The sequence below is a fragment of the Aquila chrysaetos genome, chromosome 16, assembly GCF_900496995.4.
Source record: "Aquila chrysaetos chrysaetos chromosome 16, bAquChr1.4, whole genome shotgun sequence".
Lineage (NCBI taxonomy): Eukaryota > Metazoa > Chordata > Aves > Accipitriformes > Accipitridae > Aquila > Aquila chrysaetos.
In genome coordinates, this window is record NC_044019.1 from 26,126,993 (window position 1) to 26,140,608 (window position 13,616).

The following is a 13,616-nucleotide window of genomic DNA, read 5'->3' on the forward strand; positions in this document are numbered from 1 at the left end:
ACTCTCCAGAGAAGGAGCACAAAGAAATTTGGATTCACTGTATTCACTACTTCCTCTTAAAGTGAAACGACTCTTTGGCTGCAATTTCTAGTATGTGTACAACGTTTTATTGTCTCTTAAAAAGTAATTCATGTAAGTGATAAATATATATATTGAGGTACTTTAGTTTAAATAACATTTGTTCATTGCTTCCGTGAGACATAAATGTAGCTGATCAGACAGGGAAAAAACAGCTATGCCTATCCTAGAATAATACAAAGTTGGGTTTACACAAAAATTTGTAGCTCAGAATATACCATAGGTGGCTTGTTCATATAGGCAAGCTATAAATTGTCTTTGGGGGTAACTTCTTACCAAGTTGCTATATTCAGGGTCTTCTACCTTGAATAGCTGCAAGATCAGATACAACCCAGCTCAGCCATGCCCTCTCTTCATTCTCTTCCTCTTTTGGCATGCTGACATACGGACTGCTGAACTGGTTTTCCCAATTAGAAAGGGCTCTGCACAGAGTCCTTTTCAGGAAACAGTTTTCATTTTTCGAGCTATTATATAAACACCTTACTAACACAAAACAGTCTATTACCTTTGAGTACAGATACTAGATTTTCCATCCAGTATTGAAGAACCTAGTGCACAAGAACTAATATCTCATTGACAGGAACTCTGTTTGTTGAGCGAACTTAGTGCTATTTTACATGGCTTTTAAAGGGGCAAGGGACTCCTTCTTCATCCCTCTCCCTACAACTGGAGAGATGATTAATACAGGAGGCAATTTCCAGAAAGAAGTTCCTCTATGTGGGAAGAGCTCTTCAGCCACTGCTCAGCGTGAGCTGGAGAATGAAATAACCCAGTCCTCATTTAACCACAAACATTTTCTTAGGGAATAGCCCAGATCATTGTATTCGATTTTTTAAACTGTATATACATCATCACTTGTACAAGAAAAGTTACACTACATCTCTTCCAGAGAAAGTAATTTAAAAATATCATCAGCACAGTTTCAACTATGCTAATAGCAAGACCTAACTGCTTATTATAGCATTAATAAGTCTTCCACAGGGCTTTGAGGGTTGGGTGGTTTTTTTGCTAACCACTAAAATGAAGAAGTGAAGTTCAGGATCCAAAGTGTTCTCATCCCAAAGCGTTTCTGTACTCTCCGCTCTGAGGTAACTAGACAATAAATGCTTCAGTCACCCACAAGGAAAGCACTCAGACTGCAGTCATGCATCCATGCATACGGGTACTGTCTTCTGGTTCCTCAATTTCACACTTTGCTAGAAGCACACAGTAGCAGCAAGTTTCAATTACTCACATCTAAAACACTTACCAATATCGATGAGCCTGAACTGCAGCATTTGGATCCCGGCTTCTGATGTGGGGACAGTATCTTTTTGAATTTTCTAACGCTGTCTGGTTATCATTATTTTGAACAAAGCTTTCTGCATCCTGAAGAGACATATTAAAGCAGGAATATGGCAACTGACACATTACTTATACAAATCACATAAGCATGGTAGCTTTTCTTAGCAAAGAAAAAGCATTTCTTCCTTTAAACTGAGAAGAAATGAAAAGCATCCCCTGCTGCCATAAGTAATGACAGAAAGCAACCTTTTAAAATACTAAGTGGTTGCTCTATTTATTCATACCCACAGAAATTACACGTTAGCTTGCCACGTGCACAAATGGATTCACATCTCTAAATCTCAAGTAATTCAATAAAGTTTACTGCAGTGCAGTTAACTCATTTTTTTGGCTTGTCGGTTCTGTGAGCATCACCCCCATTGCCTCAGAAGAAGATGGGAATCAGTCCAAAGGATTGTCTAAGGAAGCACAGTCATATAAGGTATTACTACAGCAACTCCTCAGTTGATACAGCAGCAGTTAACTAGCATAGACTTCCACCCTGGAGCCATTTCTACATGAATACAGGTCTGAGTTATTACAGTTCAAGTTAAACTCGCTCTCTTATCTCACTCAGAAATAGCTAGTGACCAGGAAGTCTTAGATCCAGGGCTAGCTTTTCTCTTTATGTTCAGCAAAAAGATTAGCCATATTTACTATTTAACGATCATCTTATTTTCTCCCATTTGCCCCCTTAATCCAGGGAAACAAAGAAACCTTGAAATATATCTGCTGCTGGAGTTCACTCAACATTTCTATAATTAAGCCTGCTGAGAAACTAATTTTAGAGAGGGCTTTTTTTTTTTTTTTCCACAGAGAAGGGAAAACAGATTAATTCCTTGGCAACAAAATTCTAATTAATCAAAAATGTAGCTCTATTCATTCTTAGCTTCTTCATTACAATAAAATATCAGATGTTTACTGCTGAAATTATAGTCTTGATTCAATGCAAAATCAGGTGGCTCTTAAGATTTAATTATAAAAATAAAAATTAGGTTTATTGACTCTGCACAAGTGTTTATCTTGATCTGTGATTCACTGATTACAGAGCTAAATGATTTGACATGAGGCAGGACTTGCAAACAACTGGAGAAACGTGCTTATCTCCAACCCAATAGACTGTCAATCATCCCAGCAAACCGTCCCCATGTCAACAGCAGAGAACTGGCTTTGTACCTCCTCAGCCTCATTCAAGCAATTATGTGAAGGAAAACAAAATTTTCAAGAGCAATCTGGCCTGTATGTAAAGGCCACTTAGGGCACTACTTGCGCTGCCACCAAGGTCGTTGCAGGGAGGTCTACTTTTCAATACATACAAACTTCCATCGTGTCTTCTCCGATATAAACAGTAGCTTTCCATGCCAATACCCCGTCCATCGTGTGACTCCATTTTCTTTGTGAGCCACATCTCTCTTCTGTTAACGACAATGCCAATGTTCCCAGAATGGGAAGCTTTTGTCTTTTCGTAATTGAATGCACCTGTCCCTGCCTTCTGAGTCCACCCAAATCTCCCATTCAAATCAGGACGTAACCCTGGTTTTGATTCATGTATTTAATTGCTTAAAACTTGTCTGTCAATGCTAGCTTGTGCATACTGTAATTTCTAAAGGAAAAATATTGAACCTTACTTACCTGATAGTGCCTCTCTTACTCAGGTTTTCATATGAAAGGCAGCTGTTGAGAAGTGAACTAAAAACCAGCAGTGGTGCTGACTTTTCTATTTTTCCATAGATTTCTTGAATCTGGGGGAATGGAGAACAGAGAGATGTATCTGAACCTTGCCTTTTTTTCCCCACTCTGGATAAAAAACACCCCAGATTTTACCTCTACCTAATGTAAAGATAGTAATTTGAATAGACTAAGAAAGCAATGGATATGCAGGCTAAATGCATAAAGGGGACATATTCTTGCTTGTACAAACTCAAGAGACCACAAAAAGCTGAGTTGTTAACATATTCAACAAGCTTCACCCTCACCCCTCTCAGACGTCTGTAACTTTGATAAGTAGCATCTTCTTCCCCTCAAAATTTTTTAGTCTACACCATTTTCTAGAATTCAGTAGCTACCTCTGCTCTATCCCACAAAATTCATTGGAAATCCTCCTTAGTAAGACAGCTTAAGTTCTTCTCTACACAGGGAGATTCGAACTTCTCTGTCCTATCTCCGTAGCACAGCCTTAACCACCAGGAAAATATCCCCAATTCTTCTGCTGAAGCTCTTTCACTTGTAGAGCATAACTGACTTTTTATTAGGCCAGAGAAAGACAGACATCGCAACTAAAAAGTGAGGGCATCCACCTGCCGTTCTTGCCCTACGCCAAACAATATACAGGTATTTTGTGTGAAATACTCACTGGAGACACCAGGAGTATCTTCTCACAGATGAATGTGCTGTGACAGACTCTAGTTCTTTTTCACTCTTTGGCCCAATAAATGTTTGCTTATCTATAATATTCATCATGCAGAAAATTTAAAATAATTAAGGCTGTTTGGGTGCCTGGGGAAACCGGAATGGGCCTGGCTAGAGGGAAAGGACTCAGTAGTTAAAGTCTGCAATCAACTGAGTCGAGCAAGGATTTCAGAAAATCTAAGCCCAGTTTTCAAATAGGCACCCTAATTACTGGAAAATCCTTCCTTGCCTATTTTGTGGTTGCGAACAGCATATCAAAATAGAGTCTTTGTTTCAGCTGATGCTCCTGGATGCTGCTGTAATTCAGATAAGAAACAGCAATAGCAAATAGGTGTAAAACCAGCCGGTCGCCGTCCCACCCTGTTGACAAACCTTCGCCCGCAGCCTCACACCGCCACGGAGAGCTGGACCTGCCGGGCGCGCGTCCGCAGCGCCGGACAGCATTTCACGACAAAGTTCTCTAAAGAAGAGGCTTCCCTTGTTTAAACTAACAATGAAAAGGCGTCCCTTACTTGAGAGGAGGCACAGCAAGCTTCCTTCAGGATAAATGGCCCTTGAAAAAGGTGCCTACGTGACCGTAAACAGTCTATTACACTTCATCTCACGAGTGCAGCGTGCCCAGTGTCTGTCCAGGCCCCTGTCATTTTAACCGACAGCTCTCCATTGTGGCTAAAGACTGTATCAGTCCCTTCAGGGGAAAAAGGAGCAAACTCTGCAAATCGTGTATACCTGACTGACAGGCCACGTTTTGGAGTACAGCCGGGAGGTAATTCACGGTGAAAACCCCCGTTCATCATAATCTTCACTGGATGCAAAATTTTCCCATGTCAGATTATTCGGAAGAAAAAAGGCTCTTTGTTAGAGCACCACACATTTTCCTCCATTCTCCGAGGGGGAAGAAACAAAACAGAACAAGATAGCTAAGAAATGAATATTCAAACACATTTAAGTTTCTTTTTTTCCTTTGTATCTTCACAAGAAAATATCCTCAGAGAATTATCATTTCTGTGAAGAATTGGTGAGGCTGCCAAGCAAAGCAAACTGGATTTTATTTTGATGGGCACACCGCAATGTATATTTATCATCCTCTGTGCCTTCTTGGAGCATGAGTATTACTGCATTGTACTGTCTATGCCAACAACCTCATCTGGGATATTATAATGCCCAGAGAGCACCCTAAATGTATTTGTCTAGTTATTAGCCTTAATTGCTAGGCTTTCAGCAGGAATACAGTGAAAAGGTAATAAACGCAAGTTTCCTTTAATAATAGAGGACTGTAAGTTACTTTCTCATACAGTTCTAGGTTAATGTATATTTGACTACATACTTTTTTCCAATAAAAATATTTCAAAAGAGTGAAATGTAGCTTTAATCTCTTGGAAAAAAAACCCTGCCCTTAAAAACTTGATATTAACAAAATTTTTCATTTCTCTTGGCTTCTGGGATATTTTGATCAAAACCTTTACTGTCAGGCTTTGGTAAATGACATTTTACAGGCATTTAAAGTAACAAAAATTGTTACTTGATCACAACATGAAATTAAATCTATTTTAACTATAAGAATTACAAATAGGTTTTGAAAAATACCACTTAAATATTTTTTCTACAAAATATTATTCAGTTATTTTATAAACTGAAATATACAGGGCTCAGGAGCCCATTGCTGGGGGGTGGTATATCATTGAAAAGTCTATGGAACTTAAAGATCAATTTAGTCCTTCTTCTTGCTTGCTCTCTTCTCTTCACTCACCTCTGCCAGTTCTTCTAGCTACAAGTACAGCTCGACTGTCATTAGAATTTAAAGCACTAAGTATTTTCTATTAATAACACAAAACTTTGCAAAAAATCTCAGTCCTCTTGTAGGTTAGAATCACTTTCTAGCAGCGTAAGCTCAGCTGGGATTTCAACTAGAACAACACAGACGAGAATTTATGAGTAAAACCATCCTGACCATCTTCTGCTTGCAAGAGTGGACACATGTGTCAGCACTTGCTATGCCAGCAAATGATACCTTGATAGATTTATGCGGCAAGAGATTTAGTGAGAAAGTTATAATGAACCTCTGAGCATATTTAAGGAAAAAAAACTGCCAGAGAATAATGCAAAGATAATTACTGTTGACATGTTTAATCCCTTTGTGGCAGATGAAATATTTCAGCTTGGTTAAGATGCTATATACAGAATAGAGAGGAGTGTTTCAATAGAGATGGCATTTGGAATAGGAGATGGCAGGTGCAAGTAAAGTTTATTTCAGATATTATGGGCTTTGTGGTGGATTTAGTGCACTCAAGCAGCATTCTCTTAGGGGAAAAAAGAAAAAGGTTATCTGTGCAGTGCTGAATAACTCCCTCTCCACACAGAAAAGACAGAGGAGAACTAGCTAATGGAAAGAAAAGTGTTTTCAACTCAACAGAATTTTGCTTTTAATTGCACACAGAAGAAACTCAGAATCCCCTATTCCCTTTATACCGTTATAATGCATGCTATTTCCAAGAAGTTAGGAATTTTTATTACCCATTCCACAACGTGGAATCCTCAGCACAGACAAAGTAAGTCTGACTTTCAGATGTACTTACTACAAGGAAGACTGGATACAGGGCATATGGTACAGAGTACCTTTGAAAAAGCCAGACTTCTCAAATAGCAGGTCGTTCAGTAAGTAATCCTATCAGCTAGAAAGATGGCAGAAAGAAGGAAAGAGGAATGCTGAGGAATCCTTGTCCAATGCATTCATCAGTACATCACAAACTTCGAGATAATTATTATGCACGCTCATGTCCCAGTGCAGGTGCCTATCATGTACCTGTCATTGTGGTACCTGACAGCCTGCAAGAACACACCTCTTGTGGATAGGATTACCCAAGAGCAGGCTTAAAAGAAAGTCGATATGAAACAAATGAGCTATCAGATGTTAGAGCAAGAGAACCTACAGAGCGAGAAGCATCTTAAGATGAAAAGGCGGCTCAAGTTAGAAAGACAGAGCTGGCCAGAAGGTTTAAAGCCAGACATGTGAAGAGCAAACTCAGAGAAACAGCTTTCAAATATAATATGGTATAAAAAATCAGGGAAAGGAGAATTTCATTGAAATAGAGAAAAATCTTCATATACAAAGTACTATTAACATTCTTCAACCAAATTCATTCCTGATATAAATCCTCTGAAACCAGTAAGTTTACACTAGAGGAAAATTTATTCCTTGGTGCGAATGCAACATTCTTCCAACTCGATGAGTTAAGCCAAACAATTCAACACAAGAATATTGTGAATCTATTCAGTTGAACCAGGGGAGTAGAGTATGTCTGTACAACATCAGTGTAGTCTGTTTTGTTAATCCTGCAGTACAAAGTATTCAGCTATTGACATGCCATCTAACATCACACGTCATTTCTCAGCTAAAGCACTGAGGGGCGATGGAATCTGTGTAAGAATCTGTGTTTTGAACAAACATTAACTTCTGGATGTGTCTGTGCAGTAGGAATCCTTTTGAATAAGAACTTAGATGCTGCTTGTTGGCAAGAACCTAATGAAATCAGGTCTTAAGAAAAATACTTCATAGGCTGCTTTAAGAATCCATGCTAGTTTCCACTATAAATATGTAACAGAAGAAAAACAAATTAAGCAGTTTCAGTAGCACAATCACTTAGGGAAATAAGATGTTCCAAAGGCTCCTATAAATAACAATATAACAGCAAGGGTTTTTTTACTCCACCACATAAAACATTTTGGCAGGGAATTAACTTCTTTTATTGTATAGTCATTCCAAGTTTTTGGTTGAACAGTAATATCAGATACCACTAAATACTATCATGTGTGCTTGATCCATATGCAACAGTAACCTCTGTGATATCGCAACAGAGCTTGTGATGTTATCCATAACAATGCTGCCTAAGTAGCACTAAAAGAGCACATTTTTTAATAGATCCCAGCTGAGAATGAATACCATTGCAGCCCCTCATAACTGCTTGGTTCATACGCAAGCACTACTGATGCTTCTTATCTCTTAGACATTTATCCGCCCCTCGTCTTTACTGCTCCTGTCTCGTCCTCTCTGAGCATTCATCTCCTCATCTTCCTTTCCATCATCAGCAAAAGGCAGTGCTGGGAGAGTATCTAACACAAAGAAGCTTGAGCTGATGGATGCTGAAGCTTGCAGTACAGATCCCTGTGAGACCAAGGCATGCCAACAGCAATGGATCTGCAGGTTCTGTAGAAATGCCTTTTTTTTTTTTTTTTTTTCATATGTGTGTGTGTGTGTATATATATATATATGTATATAATGTGGGTTCTGTCACTATTATAATAATCTCTTTTCAGGAACAGAGTTGACCCTGTATTTTAGCTGGCCCAAGGACTTCTGACTTCAGTGAGTTGGGTGGAAAGCACACAAACTAGTAAAAAAAAAAAAAATATAATCCTCTAACTCAAGGACATGAAGCAAGCAGGCCTTTGCTCCAGCTTACACTTCAGATTCGGATCAGGAAATAACATTTCAGTGAAAGACCCGTCTGTATGTTTCTCTTTGGCAAGCAAAATTACTCTTCATTTCTCAGTAAAATTGATTCACTTAAGTGGCCACAAGTCTCAACTCTTAGTAGAGATAGCTCACCTATGAAATGTTGGAAGAACGAGATTTAGAATACACAAAAATAGTTTAGATGCCATTACCTGTAAAATGTTTGACTGCAAAAAGTAGAATGCATTTGAAGTAGAAACATGCTCTTCACTGAATACTCTTAAGTCTTAGCTCTATATGCTCAGCACCAGTGCTAAGAAAGTGCCCTGTTGAACCTCAGATGTGTTTGTTTTTGAATATACACATATTTCTGTGCTATTGTCTTCTTTTCCTAGCAATTCATCTTAACAGAAAAGATATACCTACAGAAGCGAAGCACCAAAACACTACGTCTCTATTTCTCTTTGTACCATGCTATCAATATTCTTGCAGTGTAGTTTCTGGTGCATGCATTAAGTTTTAATTAGCATTCCCTGAAATTAGCATGCCTGAAAAAGGCATTTGTTTTTTTAGGAATCCAGGTTTCCATAACATTTTTTGTTTGTTTGTTTGTTTGTTTCCCAGCTTTCACCTCAGAGTTTGACCAGCTGATTTAATTTGTCTAATTTTAAAAGATAATGTAACAACTAAAAGCAAATAAACTGAAGTTAAATTGAATCAAGTCGTTCAATAATATGCCTTAATATGATTTAATTTTATGCAGACAAATGAATACGAAATTAGGTAAGGCTCAAGTAAAGCACTCCGCAGCACCTTCTTGACCAGGGACTGCCACCTCCTGACCCCAGTGCTGTGCCCCGCACCGAGCTGCTGCTCCCATCCCGCTGCTGCGGCCGCCGAGCGCTGCTCCTGCACCCAGATTTGGGGCTGCCACTTATTTCTCCCCACAACCACACCAGTTCCCAGGCCGCCAAGTGGCAGCAGTGATTCCTTTGGGTACCTACATGCAACTAAAGCTGCATATGTCTACTGCAGAGCTGATCTTACTGACCGCCCAGGCTATGCAGAGTACACGCTGCTGTCTGAAGAGATATCGGATGGCAAAAAAATACGTGAGATCGCTTTTAGACATTGTGGCTTTTTAGTCTGCCGCATATCACTTTATTTGCCATAATCTCCCTACTGTATATATTTAATCTTTAAAAGTATGGGGTTTTTTTTAATAATTTAAAAGACATTTAGTGCTGTTATACAGTGTACAAAATTACACGTCATTTTGCTGGGTAAATAATATGACATAAATACAGCCTACAAGCACATCTCCATAACTTAAGAGTAGTCTCGTCTTGTAGATACAAAGGAGTAAAAGAAGTCTGACCTCTAGTGAACCCAAGTGCTTACACCACTTCTGCGAGAGGCAATCTTAAGTTATTCTCACCCTCTGGAAAACTTTATTCATAGCTCTGAAATGAAGATATATTTTTGTTACAATATAACCCCGAGTGAAAATGAGGACAACAAAAGTAAAATTTTATAATCCTAATTACTACAGAATTTTGAAGTGACTGGAGACATTAACACTACAGAAGCATCTGAATAAGGAAAAAGCTGTGGTTTCTGACTACTACATTGTACTTCTGAATCCACTCTGCCTTCTTTTAATTTTTATTGAATAAAATAATGTCATTATCTATACTTAAAATATATCAAATATTGAAACCCATCTACTGAGATATTTCTGAGGTATTTCAGGGTCTGCTTATACAATGAACTTCTTGACTAGAAGTACATACCTGCAGAAACCTGCAGCTTCTCCTCGATACCCATCGGACATTAGAATTAAGGTATAATAAAAGAGGGATATCTATTGCCTTCAAAATTCCCTTGAATAAAAGAAGCATTACAAGAAAACATGACAATTGAAAGAGACATACGCAATAAATAGCAGCACTCACAGGGATTCCCACAAGCAGCGTTTCAGCAATGGAACCGGATGGCTAACCTGAGGCACTTTCCTGCAAAGCTCCTTCAGGCGGCTATCACTTAAAAATTCACAATTCCATGCCTAGAGAGAGTAATCGCAAAGTAGCTCCTTGAGGAGAGCAGCCTAAAATAGTCTGAACAATGAGGCAGCAGGGCAGAAAGCTATGGAAAGTTCAGTTTTCTGAAGGTTGCACAAACCACAGAATCTTTTAAATTCACATACCATCGGTGACTTTTTTTGAACTTTACAACGGACTACATTCAGAGATGTAATCACTATACATCTCACAGAATGGCTGAGGTCATCTTGTCCAACCCCCCGCTCAAGCAGGGCCACCTAAAGCCCCTTGCCCAGGACCATGTCCAGACGGCTTCTGAATATTCTCCAAAGATGGAGATTCCACCACCACTCCGGGCAACCCGCAAGTGACCTTATACATGGAATTACCTGCTAAGAATGATTTCAGTAAAATTCTTTATGCGTTTGGTTTTACGTGAGCCATTAATTACATTTCCGCTTGACAGAAGTACAGCGTCACATCCATGAAGCACACAAGCACAAGGTGTTGAACTTTGCTGCCTTGTGATCACACTAAAACAAATCCATTATTGACAACATGTGTTCATACAAGAAGTACAACTCTGAGCAGAGCGTGCGAAGCAAACCAGATTAGTGCTTTCTTTGGCATGGCGCATAGCTAATGCTGTTACAGGAAGAGGAAAATATCTATGGGCAAGATAATGAGGCATGGTTAACTAGAACACAGGCACTACAAGTACTTCAATTTACATATTCTTGACTTACATACCACCTTACATATAATCCTAGCTTATCATTCATTGGATTTGGCTAAACCACTAGGATGTATCACACATACTCTTTAATCCACATGACGATGCTTCAAGTAACTCTTTAGTTGAGCTAGCACAGATAAAATTACTTATCACCCTCCAACGCTGATTTCTGGCATCAGGTGGTATCTTGATTCAGCACATTACTTGAAACTAGCAAACATCCCCCATGAGAATCATCACGCAAAAGGCTTCAAGGTTATACATTAAAAGACCTATTCTTAACTTGGTATTGGTGCCTCTGCTTCCCGGTCAGGGCCATACGACTTGTAATCCTTATGCTTTTCTCCTTAAAAAGGTACCTAGCGGAGAACATAAGCGCTGTTTCTTAGACCTAGGGCTACAGAGAGCAACTCACCCAGGAGCAGAAGGAAATACAAACAGTTCAAATTGATGGCTACAAATGAGCACGCTGATTGACTGCTCTATGTATTTCTACAATCTCAAAAAGGCAAAGGCGGTAGCGTAGTAAGGAAGACCACAGAAGAGGAACGCAAGTTACCTACACAATAATTATTTCAATAACTGTAACAAAGGTAGCAATTCTTTTAACCTTTACTTTAAAATACTGGATGCTGTCAAAATGGATAGATTTTAAGGCTAACTTTGAGACTAGGAAAGATCTCCCCTGAACAAAGGGCACGAGAGATACTACAATGTGTTTGAACAGAGATAATGGCTTCTTGATTAGGGGATAAGGGTAATTTTCACAGCTCAGCATAAATGAAAAAAGTAACAAAGTGACAGCTTGAATACAAAAGCCTGGTTTGGTTTTTTTTTTTTTTTTCCAGTTTAATTTCTGAAACACCTGAATGTATTTGCTCCTCATTTCAGTAACTCAAATTCCAGCAAGCATGGTATTGTATGTGATCATCCCTGGGGAAAAAAAAAAAAAAAAAAAAAAAAAAAACGAAACACAAAAGCCAAAACACACAACCACCGTTTTTTAGTATTTATAACTGTACTTCTTGTGAGTCACACACCAATTCTGGGTTACCACAACACCTAACAATCACACCTTCTAGCGCACCTTTTACAAAAAGAAGCCAACGCATGGTAATTGTATCAGCACAAACAAGGAAAAAGAGCAAATGTCCACCCAATCCTAAACCTCGCTTTTTAAGGCGAGGCATGTATGTACTGCAAGGGAATAAACTTTGGCTGTTACGTGGTTGGTGATACCAAGGAGTGAAGGCTACTTGGGTAATTTTTCGGTTTGAATTCACGTGCTTTCAAAGCCTTCATTTCAGAAAATTATACAGTTACATCAAAAGGTCTTGTCTTTATGCAGTCCTAGCTCTGCTATAAAAAACGCCCAAAGCAGTTTCGAATCCCAAACATCTACCTGCAGAACAGAAGCGTTGCAACCTCCGCGATAAGCGGTGCAGCCCGCCGTTACACCAGGCAGCCACCGAGCCCCCTCTCAGCCCCTTCGCCCGAAAGTCAACAGCCGGTGACCCCATCCCACAATAAGCCGTGCAATCAGTGAGCTATTAACCTTTTTTTTTTTGATTTTTGGTAAGTGTTTTTCCTCACAGTTAAGAGCACACGACTTTCCAGAAGCTGCCTGCCCCCCCCACTCCCCTCAGGTGAGGAGCCCGGGCCGGAGCGCGGTCCCGTGAGGAGAACGCGGGGCGCGACGATCCGTTTTCTTGTTTTTAAAGAGCGTAACGGCCACGGGAACCCCAGGACGGGCGGCGGGCCCTGACAAACGGGGAGAAGCGGCGGCAGCTAATTAGCTCCGCTAAACCAATTAACGCCCCTCGCCCAGGCTCGCCCCCGCGAACCCCCTTCCCGCCCGCTCCCGCCCGCGCGGGCAGCCGTTGAGGGGGGGGGGGGGGGAGGCGGCGCGCGCCCTCCCCCGCGCGCCCCGGTTCCCGCGCCGCGAACCCGCCAAACCCCGCGCCCGGCTCGAGACCCGACTTCCCCCGTCCGGCGGCGGCGGCGGCGGCGGCAGCGGGAGGAGGAGGGAAGAGGCGGGGAAAGCCGCGCTCTCATTGGCTGCGCGGGGAGGAGGGCCGCGAGGTGATTGGCTGGGCCCTACCACCCTCCTCTCGGCGGCTCAGCGGGTTGAATTCAAATCGGCACCGGGAGCGGCCGCCGCGCGGCGGGACGGGACCGGGATCGGGACCGGGACCGGGCGGTCGCGGGTAGCGGCACCACTCCCGGTAGGTGGCGGGGGCTTGGGCGGCGGGAGCGCGGAGCTGGAGCGGAGCAGCTCACTAGGCTCGACGCTGGCGCCAAATGTTTAAACCGGATCCCGGAAGGGCCCCGCCCGGTGGCGGCGGTCCAATCGGCGGGGCTAGGCCGGTCAGCGGCCGGTGGGGCGGGGCCGTTGGGCGGGCGCGCGCGGGCCGGGCCCAGAGGCGGGAGGCGATCAGGCGTCGCCGGCGGCCGCTGAGGGCGGCGGGAACCGGCCGAGGTGGGCGCCGCCGCCGCCGCCGCCTCCCGTCCCGTCCGGTGCGGTGCGGTCCCGTCAGGGGCGGGGGTCCCCGCCGCCTTCCCTGCTTTAACGCTT